This window comes from Conger conger, chromosome 6 (genome assembly GCF_963514075.1).
Source record: "Conger conger chromosome 6, fConCon1.1, whole genome shotgun sequence".
NCBI lineage: Eukaryota > Metazoa > Chordata > Actinopteri > Anguilliformes > Congridae > Conger > Conger conger.
Window position 1 is genome coordinate 7,477,198 of NC_083765.1, and position 12,430 is coordinate 7,489,627.

Here is a 12,430-nt window from a genome sequence, read left to right on the forward strand (position 1 = left end):
CCCAGGCAGACCTCTGCAGGGGCGCGATGAGCCAGTTAGCGTTAGCGTTAGCGGGGGGCAGGTCCACAGGCCCGGGCACACCCAGGCACCAGTCCAGCTCAGGGCTGTGTCACATGATCACAGGCTCCTGCAGGGATTTCCTGCAACACACAAGCGGCTTAACAGTTTACATTTGACATGAAAGATAAACATATAATCTAAAAAAAAATAAAAAAAAAGAAGTATTTGCAATGTTATTGCGACTAAGCTGATTTATCAGTAAGGTAAACCTTACAGATGGACTTTTCACTTCAGGATTAATTCCATTTTCAAAGGCGCAGTCTCTGTGGCCTGACTGTCTTTGTCATGCAGTATAAATTTAGAATGTCAGCTGCATGCTGCTTTTTTTCCCCCAATTGATTTTTTGATTATTATCTCTTCTTTACAACGTTGAAGCCATGTCAAGGTAGGGGGCAGATTCATTGAATGTAGTGTATTATTTCCCAGTTGAGCGGCTCAAAGCTGGTGAAATATAAATGGGACATCTCTGGAGAATCACCTCCTGAACTCCATCTGACCTGCAAGGCCAGAGCTTCATCTCAGCCAATCAATGGCCTCCCTGCCAGAGTGCCTGCCTTCACATGTACACAGCAGCAAACATCAACCCCAATTCATGCAGCAATTAACCGTTAAAATGAAACAACTTCAAATAATCTTGACTTGAGAAATCCTGCCCATTATATACAGTATAAATAGGCTTCATACTGTGAATATATGCAATATTTATATAATTTAATATAGTCTAAATTACATAATGTATACTTATATATTAAGCATAATATAGTTGAATTATGTCCAAATCTAAATTGATACAAACAAACAGTACGTAAATGTTAAACGGTTGGCATTTAGCGCCTTTATCCAAAGTGCTGTATGATTGATGCTTCACCCATTCTCTCTCTCTCTCTCTCTCTCACACACACACACACACACAAACACTGTCATGCAAGGTACCACCAACTAGCTCATCAGGAGCATTTGGCAGTTAGATGTCTTGCTCAGGGACACTTCGACACACCCAGGGTGGAATCAAACCGGCAACCCTCCAATTGCTAGATGACTGCTCTTACCATCTGATCTATATTTGTAAAGGAAAATATAAATAAAGATGTATAAGCATTTGCCTTTAATTGCAACTGAGAATTAAAGAGAAACTTCAATTTAGTCACAGCACCCCAGTGTGCAAAAGGCAGAATCTAGACATTGTGGGGTGGAAATCTGGGTTGAGGGAAGTTTTCACATAAACAGAATAATTTAACCCCAATATAGCACAGAGGATCAAGTCTGAGTATGTCCTAGTTGGCTAGAAAACTTCTCCTCCAAATGTACCCAGGTTTTCATCTACAACGCCTACAGTAGATGGCATTTCACAGACTCACCACAAACATCTTCACGGGGATCCAGATTTCAAAGGCAGCTTTGAAATCTGGCCAACCAATGGCCTTATCGCTATGGAAACTCTGCACCCCCATTGGCTGCTGCTAGAGCTGGCTGTCGTTAGGTCGTAGGTATGCGGTATGCTAGCATGAACTCTGGCCCTTTTTATTTCATTTTCCCCTGATATGAAGTTGTTGTGTAATGGTGGTATTGCCTTTCTGGTCATCCTACATACTTAATGTGTATGCTGGGAACATCGTAAATGAAATTAGATCTTTGTTTTTGGAGCTTTCTAAAACTGTACTGTTGACTGTATAAGCGAGACGTGATACAAAGAGGAAAAGACAGAATAATTGTGTCGAATAAATTATTCACCAGCAGATGGCAGTATTGTGATACGGTTTTCCGTTCTCATAAATTCTTAGTACGTTTCTCAAGGTGTTTATCTCACAGAATGATTGCTCTGAAGATCCACAACTGCCGTTGCTTTAAAAAGGTTTTATCATGGGCCTTGTTACCAGAAAGTGCCTGATTATACTGCTTTATGCTGAAATATTGCAGTTATTTACAATGGTAACAAATAAGTATATTTATCTTATCACCCCATTTTATGAATCCAATTTCCTCAACACCCTCGCCCCTTAGAATTTGAAGATAAATTGAGTCTGTATTAAAGCAATAGTCTTTTAATATTTCAGACATGCAGGTGGACTATTTCAGATACACTGGGGACATTCGTTGATATGAGCGTGTGGGCTAGTACATTTCCCCCCTTCGTCCTGGATGGGGGGGGGGGGGGGGGGGCGCGTCTCTCCGCTAGCATGCCTGCACAGGGGGCGGTTGTGTGTGCAGGCAGCGTCTGGGTGCGGAGCGTGCCGGCCACACACGTGAGCGCAGTGACAGATGCAGCTGTCACACTGCAGCTGCTGGGTGCGGGGCGTAGAGCAGAGGCGATGCGTGACAGTGTCGGGGGTCCGTGTGAGGGTGACACGCCCCGAGTCTTGTCCCTTCTTCTGCCAAAGCAAGGTGTGCGTGTTCCCCCCAGCGCTGTTTCCGATCTACTACACAACGGCTGCCTAATTGACGCCTCTCTGTTTACGCCCCTCGAGTTGGTTTGGGTTGGGCGGGTCAGGAATATGCGGTTTATGTAAGAAAATGCTAACAGAGTGAGTCAGTAACGAAGTTCCCCTTTTTGTACACTTTAAAGAGAAATACATTCTCCCCATTCTTTCCTCCCAAGAGCTGCATTTATTTAAGACGACCAAGGCCAAAAACACTTTATCAACTGCGCTTAGATCAGTCTGTCATCCACATAGAGACAGTTCCACAGGGCCACGCATACCTGGATAAATGTATATGCTCATGTGTGTACAATAAATACAAAAAGACTGTCCTTGGTAGTCTCTGGTATTAAGCTCAAGAAACATTCTACTATGTTGAAGGCTACACTGCAAGGGACATAATAAAATAAAATGTACAAAATAAAAAAAATGTGAAATATTTTCACGTCACTGTTTTGTCTACCAAGAAACGTATGTTGCTCGATGACAATGTGTCAAAAAATGAATTCATATATAAATAAACCATAGGTGACCAAATTCCACAGGTTACCCAATCTGAGCAAGGCTACCTTTGTTTAGGAATGCCGAGGATGCCAATGTGTTCAATCCACTGACATCATCACCGTCGTCTTTTTTTAATGAAAACATTACCAAAGCGTACTCTCTCACGGGGGTGGAGTTTTACTTCACAACGCTGCGTATCATTTAAATTAATTATAAGTTTCCGCGGTGCCGATATCTATTTTTGAATATGAGCATCAGCTGACGTGTTGAACGGAGGCTACATGTCACAAACGGGGAGCTCGGCGCATCGAACCAAAATTCCCTGGGAGCTGTGTTGTCACGGCACCCAGCCCCCGACGCTTTTTAACTTTCCCCCAAGGTTAGTGGGATTACAACGTGACAAGTCAGACAAGACCATTATTTTGAAAGATTCAGCACCGATGCGCAGGGCTGTGCACGTAGCCTCACCTTCGGTAGCTGACCTCTTCCGAGGAAGAGCATAACAACGCCGTCTTTTGTGTCTGCTTTATGGTTATTGCTCTATCCCGGCTTAAATAGGCTTCCGCGACAGCGCTAATGGATTCGGAGGTAACCTATGGTTCTGGATTTGCTTAGCTGCCTCCAAAGTCACTAACTCACGCCAGCGGGTGATGAGCGCGGCGTTTCATTTTCCCCCTGGCCGAGCACCGTAAAAAAACCCCAAAGTAATCATTTTGCCTTTCCCGTGCGAGAATGGCTAAATATGCTTGATTGCTTACTTCAGTTTTAGCACCTTCCAGTGAAATACAGTATAGCAGCTCAAGGTAGGACGCAGCTGTGCGTGGAGGCTCTGTCATCCTCGCCTGCGCTAATTTATGTGCGACCTCTCATGCATATGGCATAAAATCTTTAACATCTTTAACTAGTACCTGTGACCTTTTCCATGATGTCATTTTTAAAGAACTTTTTGTCTAATTAGCGTGTAACCAATACATTAATTCACGGACACACACGGGCACACACACAAACACACACACACACATTTTCCTCAGGTTAATTAGCATCTTATACATTAGGCCACTGGTAATCAGTCCCCTGCTTTACTATATATATATATGGAATGATATTAATGAGGTCAAATATTGATGCTTTTCACTTGGCAACCCTTGGTACCCGTTAACACACAGCCATCGTATGTGTAGCCTGTGCATATTTTCTTTGTTTTTGGGTGCTAATTATCGACCTGCATTGAGGTAATGCTGCGTGTAGCTTTCCATTATGGGCATGGCCACTGTAGTACCTTACAGGCACTGTAGTACCTTACTGGCAAAGAGACAAAGGGCCCATAATGCATATCTGTCCGACTGGGTCTGTTTGGCACTTAATATGTTTCCCGCTTTGCAATAGTTGTAGTTTTTGCTTTTTCCTGAATGTGTGTTGTTTGTGTGTTTGCATACGTGTGTGCATGCTTGTGTGTTGTGTGTGTGTGTGTGTGTGTGTGTGTTGTGCGTGTGTGTGTGTGCATGCTTGTGTGTGTTGTGTGTGTGTTTGCATATGTGTGTGCATGCGTGTGTGTTGTATGTTTGTATTTGTGTGTGCATGTGTGTGTGTGTTGTGCATGTGTGTTTTGTGTGTGCATGTGTGTGTGTGTGTGTGCGTGCATGCGTGTGTGTGTGTGTGTGTGTGTGTGTGGTTCAATCATTTGATCTAGACAGCACTGAAAGGCCTGTTTGTTGATTGTCATGCTGAAACTACACTGGCAGATGGAGGTTAATATCATTCTCACATTATCATGTCTGTCTGCTTTTGTATCTGGCAGAGTAACTGTACTGAAAGAGCAATGATTGTTCAGGAGTTGGCATCCTGCTCCGATTGCCTATCAATTATTTCTGTTATAATATACTGTATGAAGGGCATGATCTTGGCAGAATTTGAAGTAGATTTCCTTGACGTTATAAAAACGATCTCTCGCTGATCACAGTATGTATATACTCCTAAAACCGGGACACCTGGATATCCTGTCCCCTGTAGTGGACATGAGTGTCAGGAACTATGATGAAATAGACTACAACGGACATTCAGTAAACCTGAAATACCTAATATATAACTGATTATATAACTAACCATATAGATTGTGTGGTTCAATTCAAGTACCTATAGTAATGGGTAATTAACCTATTTTTATGAAACAATGGTCTGAGAATATAATTATCTTTGTAAATTAAGTTTTAAAAGAAGAAGATACAATTATCATGTCATCTGAAAAAACTACTGAAGTGTATTGACAGGTTGGTTCCATGCAGTTATAATCAATGACTGCCATCCCTACCACAGAGCTGGAAAAGGGAACTGGTGAAGGCATCTTGGTCTGCAGAGCCTGCATAAAGAATAATAAATGGACAGAAACTAGTAATATTAATAAAGAAAAGTATCCTATTTATTAAAAAAATAAAGGTGCATTTGATATACCATATAAAATTCAACACAAATGGGAACAGCTTTTTTGATGCACCCCTCCCATGGAATGTGATACCTGAATCTATATATAAAATTACTATTGATTCTTTATGTGAGCCTTCTCGTAGAAACTATTGTATAGGATTTTAGCCACCAAAGAAATGTTACATAGATGGGGTATTGAACAATCTCCAGAATGCAGATTATGCCAAGATGAGATAGAATCTATTAAACATAATTTTTGGTACTGTCCCATAGTGAGCCTTTTCTGGACTCAAATTCAAATGTGGCTAAGAAAGTGTAATATCAAGGCTGAAATGGACATGCAGATGGATTTTTAAAATATCCATCTAACGGTTGTACATGTTATTATACTTCTTGGCAAAGTATTTGTTTTCAAGTGTACCTCAGATCAAGATTTACAAATGGAGGATTATAAATCAATTGTAAAACATCACTGCAGAGTAGAAACCTTGGTATCTCAGGGAAATGATAAATATAGTTTGTACGGTTCAAGGTGGGAAAAACTCAGCCAGGCTGAGGGTTGCTGATAGGCCAAATAAAAAAGACAAAGGGAAGAAATAAATAAAGAGGAGGAGGAGAAAAGTAAAAGGGAAAGGAAATCCTTCAGTCAGAATGAATTAATTACATTAAAAAGCATTAAAACTAAATATTTTTGGAATAGGATACAACTATTATTACTGTTGCGATATCATTATTGTTATTTTTGTTGTTATTATTATTATTATTATTTTTTGTTATTATTTTCTGTTCATTTGTATTCACATTGAACGTATGACACTGACTTTCCTTTCGAATCCAATATTGTTTAATGTTTTTCAAATGTTTGTGAAATTCAGTATTTATGTAAAAAGCTGTCTCCCGAAGTGGGGGGCAGTGGAGAGATAAAAGATTTTTTTTAAAACACATTTTTTTGAGAATATCTTCACCACAACGTATTTTAGATTTTTGTCATCCCAAAACAAATATTATAAATAAAAAAAACATTAACTCAAAGGAATGAACGGAAGAAAATAATTGAAAGACGTACGATAACACCACCTGCGTAGCTTGTACCTCCTGCATGTGATGGGCACAGATAGCATGGCTGCTAATGGCTCGCTATGTCTACACAAACTCACACCTCGGAATGAGACGTTATTACAGTCTCTCCTCTGCATCCTTAGTGCGGATTCGCAAGTGCACCCGGGAGAGAAAACAGCTTTTAATCGCCTAACACATTTTTCCCCTTTTGGGCTACATAAGTGTCTAATCACACGCAGTAATGCACGTCCACCAGCCTGTGTGTTCAGCGCAACATCTGCCATGTGTTTAGGGGGAAATACCCTGACATGGCTACCCTTACGTCCTTAATACTCCTCTCACAATTACACGTTTGTTCAGCAGCTTTGAGGGGAATGAAATGATGTTTTTTTTTTACTCGTTTAAGCAGAACTTCATCAGTAATTAATTAAGACACCTTCCAGCCAGTTTGGATTTCTCCTCCCTGAGCCAGACTTGCTTGGTTAATTAGGTTTATTACAAAGGTAATACTCACTGCTTCCTCAGTTAAGCCTGTAATATTCAGCTTAGTCGACTAACATAGAGCCTTCAACAAGCATTTGAAGAGAGAAAATTTTATATTAATGAGTAACGGATATAAATGCTGTTTTTATGTGAGCTAAAATGTAGCTTATTGCTGATTGTTTAGTCAGTATACTGGAATACATTAACAAAGGTTTTATTGTAATCTACATGTAAACACGCACACGCACATGCACACACACATACACACAGGTATATGAAAATATTGTCTGTCCATAGCTGTCCATGTACTCTCACACCCCCGTTCTGCTCAGTAGTTTGATAAGGATGGATACTGTTTTTGACAGTGTTTAATATTCACTGCAGTGTTCTTGATATTGAATCATTGCACATATTATACTTTAAACACAGATCTAAAGGGTGCTCTATTATATTTACAAAGCAGAGCATTGAATTATTTGAGGTTTGGTCAGGGGAAACCACTTGTCAATTAACTGCATATATTATTAAGGGCAGTGTAGCCACAATAAGATCCGCACAGCCGTTGAGCCCTTGAGCAAGGCCCTTAACCCTGCATTGCTCCAGGAGAGGATTGTCTCCTGCTTAGTCGCTTTGGATAAGAGCGTCTGCCAAATGCCATTAATGAAATGTAATGTAATATACAGTAAATTCAATCAAGGCAGGAATAGGTCTTTATTCTGATTGGCTAATGACCTTGCTCTCCTTTATGACATCTCATCTTGCAGCTATATTCATTTACCCAGGCCAGAGCAGTCACATGTTGCCAAGTGCTGTGCACCTGAGTTCATTATTTATTTTGTCAGCTTCTACAAATCACCGACATACAGATGAGTTAAAGGATTTTTTTTTTTTTTCTGTTTGAATAAAAACGCTTCAGAAAGCAGTCCAAGTGGCTTTTTCCACGACTTTCATCTTGAATCTCGTGAATTTGAATCGTCTCCGCCGGCTCGCCCAAGTCGAGAGCTGCTGTACCGGTTACCATGGATACCGTGATTTCGGCACACCTTTAAAATAAAAGCAAATTCTATTTATGAAGTCCTTTGCATAACAGCGGTGCTTAGTCACGCCATTGTTTCACTCTGCTTTCAGTTCTCTCTCCTGAGATGGGCACCACAGGATGAGCCCTGCAGGAAGGTAAGAGTGTGTTTCAACTGTCAGTGTGTTTCAACTGTCTACGCTGCACAGGAGAGGGTCCGCGGGACATTTCCCCAGCTCTGAAAAAAGGAGTATTTGTACAGAATCCACTGTGAATTAAGGCTGATCTGGAGGTTGTGTGGCAGTCTTTAGACAGACGGTTGTGTGTCGAAAAACAAAAATATCTACCGCCCCAATTCATTCTACTATAGCAGTCTATAGGCCAGGCTGAGACTGGAACATGTTAAATGACGCATGTTTTTTGTCATGCAGTATATGCTTAAAAAGCATCAACATTTCTCTACTTTCTGTTCCTCTAATGGTGTTCTGATATAAAGGCTGTCGATGTACAGTGCCCACCATAATATTTGTCTTTACCCATCGTTTATTTATTTGCCTCTGTACTCCACAAATTGTGGAGTAATTGATTTGTCATTTGTAAAAATCACATGTGGTTAAAGACTTTAATAAAGAGCATTTTTGTTTCTATACATACATGATGGGTCTTTGTCCCAAACATTACGGAGGGCACCGTATGAGGGTAACTCCAGTATTTCGGAACATTCAGGGTTAATCGCACCTGCGTCAGGCGTTCCTGGGGGCAGGTAATGAGGGAATTCTGGTTGTTCCTTACCCAGTATTCCATGGGTCCCGATCCCAGCGTGCCTGAATAAGCCTAGCCTGGAGCCTCTGAGCCCGGTGGAGTCACACTAAACAGAGGGCGGGTTGACATGAGCAGTGGCATGAGTGACAGGTCTGAACCGGGTGTTGCCATGGACAGGTTCTTAGCAACAGTATCTACAGAGCGTTAAACAATGTCAGTTGAGTAGGTTTGACCACTCCTTTCCAAGAAGGCAGCATTATGGTGCTGGGGAATGTGCAACAGTGCATTTTCCATATTTAGATTTGTTCAGAATATTCCTGCGAGCTAATAAGGGTGAATTCTATGGCCTTTTCAGAGACAATATAGAAAATGGACAGATTCACGTTGACCTATTCATGTTGACATTGTTCTTTCTGAGCTACTGTTAAAAAGGAGTCATGCCCCATTTTGAACTAGATGCATTTGATTTCATATTTTAGATCATTAAAATAACTTTCTTTTTCTGTGTCAGATGACAGATTTTGTGACTGAATGCTTGCAATCAGCACGGGTGAATGCGGCTGACGTTCCCATTGGGTTAGCCCGGTATCGGATTACTAATGCCGGCGAAAAGTCCCGAGAAGTCTCATATAATGACAGGGGTTCAAACGGATATAATAGTCGGCCACGTTCAATGCCAGTTGATTAGACCTGCTGCGAAAAACAAGGTGGAATCCTTCAAGCACGCGGTGCACAACAGCACCTAATCAGGGGGCTTCTGAAGCAGCCAGGGCGCTAATCAGGGTTGGTATAAATAATTCAAACATGGGCCAAGTCCCGATGGGAAGAAACACTGATGAGTTTCAGCCAAAGCACTGGCAGTTTATTTTCGCGTTGTTGCTGTGAGTCGAGGAGGCACTGATTACCTGGGATGTGCGTACCGTGGTGTTCGCGGTAATCTCAATCTCACATCGACTCCTCTATCAGCCTGGCTGGATACGTATCCTTTTTCAAAATCGTAGACATACGTGTCAAATTAGTGATAGCCTTCATAATGTAAGATCGCATTGCTTTTATTGTGACCGATGGTTTCTGCGATAGGGAGGGAATGAGCACGATCACATATTCCACGGAATAAAGCGGAACCGTCCGACCCTTGAAACATAAGTAGATATGTGATATGGCAGTTGATACGGTGTAGAACTGGTGCCGAAACTCTGAAGATTGCTGAACAGAAGTGTAAAAAGCCGTTGATGTGACTGACAGCACTCCCTCAGGTATGATAATGAACCGCTTTTGTGGTGGATTTCACCTCGTGAAGCGAACGGAAGTCTTTGTTGACAAGATCCAGACGACCAAAAGATGTAACTGCAGCAGTCTGAAAATGTCCATTGTTTAGTTTTCGCCATCAGGAAGTGCTGTACATTGAGCCCAGGATCCATGAGCTGGATTGGCTTGGTAGCAGACAAGCGGAAACGAACAGAAGATCTGGAAACAAGGACAGAGTCAAACTGGTAGAAAATTTTCAAGGTCAGGCAGGCCGGGTTTAATCGGCAGTAAACGGGAACACGGGATAAGGAATTTTTCATTTTACAGACATTTTTGTATGTAATTTTAAAAAAGTTACATATCACTGTAAGCAATTTACTTATTTTTACATAAAAACTTGGCTGTCAAGCAAGGAGCCAACCAAAGTTCTCCAACATGCTTGGAACAACCTCCCTGCTGATTGTCTAACCCAACGCTGTCCTGCAGTTCTATATCTCAGCGAAGTGATGCAGTTTTAACGCCGAAGGGTGGTCACAAAAAATATTGATCTGATTCAGTTTTTAACTATTCTGCCAAATTACTAAAATGTAATGTAAAATGTATAGTACGTTTATTAAGGACCTTTCATTGAATTATTTGTGAAAGAATTGTATCTGTACAGAATGTTATACAGGTGCCTTTTGCACAGTACTGTATGTAAGAAGACACGATAGGATAAGCTAAGTACAATCTCCACATGAGGCAACACATATCAGGTGAGGAAGGCATGGTCAAAAACAGGGTAAACTCAAAACATGAAATGAATACGGACTATAAATACATAGAAACAAGAAACCAGGGAATGATTCAGAAACAGAGACACAGGACATGATGCAAGCTAATTACCTCCAGTCTCATTTTTAGGAAGAGATTAAATCTATTTAGCTAGCTAGTTTACAGTTACGAAATGCAGATGGTGTAGAAAATATGGTCTTGCAAAATCGTATGATAATCACATAACGATGTGTTTTTCCAGTGAACAAACACCAAAATGAACTCGCTGAACTGTGCTTGAGACAGATAAGGCCACATTTGTTTGTATTTGTGAATCAAAGTTGTGGTAAATGAGTGAATTCAGACCAGAGTAGGAGGCCTGAGGATTTCCTCCCATACCTGATCTTCTTTTGTAGTCCAGGACATAGTCAGTATTAAACACTAACAGAGTAACGTTGGTAGAATACATCTGATCCAAATGGGATTCTTATCATTTTTTCAATATTGAATGAACTTTTACTGTGTATTTGCTAGTTTACAGTGCTTCTAACAGCTTCGTATGACATTGAATCTTTCTGTAATTTTGTATAAAGAGCGATGAAAGACCTACTTCTCAGAATTTGGTTAAACTGACTGCAGTTGTATGATGACTGGTAAAAATGCATTAATCAGTTTTGTCTGAAGTATATATATATCGGTGATGCTTGCTCATAACATTAAGAAAAAGTTTTTATAATAACGAATGAGGCAATGTGATCCCGTGTTGATCTCCTTTTTAGTGAAATATGTGAAAATCTGTAATGGATAAAACGATAGCACCGTTCATCTACTGTATTACTGGCTGTGGCTTGAGCAGACTTCACAGTTCAACATTATTAGCTGATGCTGTTAACCAGAACGACTTTTTCTTTTTTTCCAAACGTCCAATCAATGTTATACAGCTGGGTTTTTTTTGCTGATGAAATTCAGCTTAAGTACTTTGCTCAAGACTACAATGGCAACGCCTCCGCTCGGAATTTGACCCCAAACCTTTACAATGCGAGTCCAGCGTCCCAATCATGAAGCTGCACTGCCCGCCTGCCCGTTGTGACAAGCAGTGTATTATGAATGTAGTTAGAGTTCACGAGGCTGACTCATCTGTCCGCATGTGTAGCGTGGAGTGTTCGGGCCATCAGGCGTCCCACAGCTGTTTACTGAAGTTCCCCTACGTGCCTCGAGCGTCGTCAGGCCGCGGAGAAAGTCATTTCAGACCAGGAGCGAACGGGAGGACTGTTCCGCAAGCGTGCTTGTTCAGTCACGGCAAAGTCTTACATTTGAACCTAATTTTATTTTAATTTTGAAGCTTCACTTTCCGACGCAAATTAGACATGTTAAAATGCTGCAGCATTATTTATTTTATATTACAGAGTTACGGCTTCGGTCGCCGCAACCTGGAAAATATAGTGCACTTTAGAGTAATGTAAAAACTAAAGAAAAAAATAAAATAAAAAGTGCGTTCACTAAAAAGTTTTGAAGGCTATAAAGACACACTCTTCTTTTCAATCTTTAATTCCCTTCTGCTGTGCTGCAATATAGCTGGCCTTGCAGAAGAGGTAGGAGGGGAAAGTACAGCTTTCTTAAATAAAACATCACTTTTCAGTCCAGTAAGCACAAGGTAATGCAGGACTAAATGACCATTCATGTGGAACAGCTTTTTTTACTTTCTGAC

The 12,430-nt window shown here is 40.9% G+C and overlaps 1 protein-coding gene across 1 annotated transcript in view; it reads left to right on the plus strand.

Annotated features, from left to right (window-relative positions):
• LOC133131309 (receptor-type tyrosine-protein phosphatase delta-like) overlaps positions 1-12,430 on the plus strand; it is a 391,331-nt gene that overhangs the window by 145,664 nt on the left and 233,237 nt on the right. Inside the window, exon 6 of the mRNA XM_061246612.1 lies at positions 8,073-8,117. The gene's annotated coding sequence lies outside the window, so the exon portion shown is untranslated. The remainder of the gene's footprint in view (positions 1-8,072; positions 8,118-12,430) is intronic.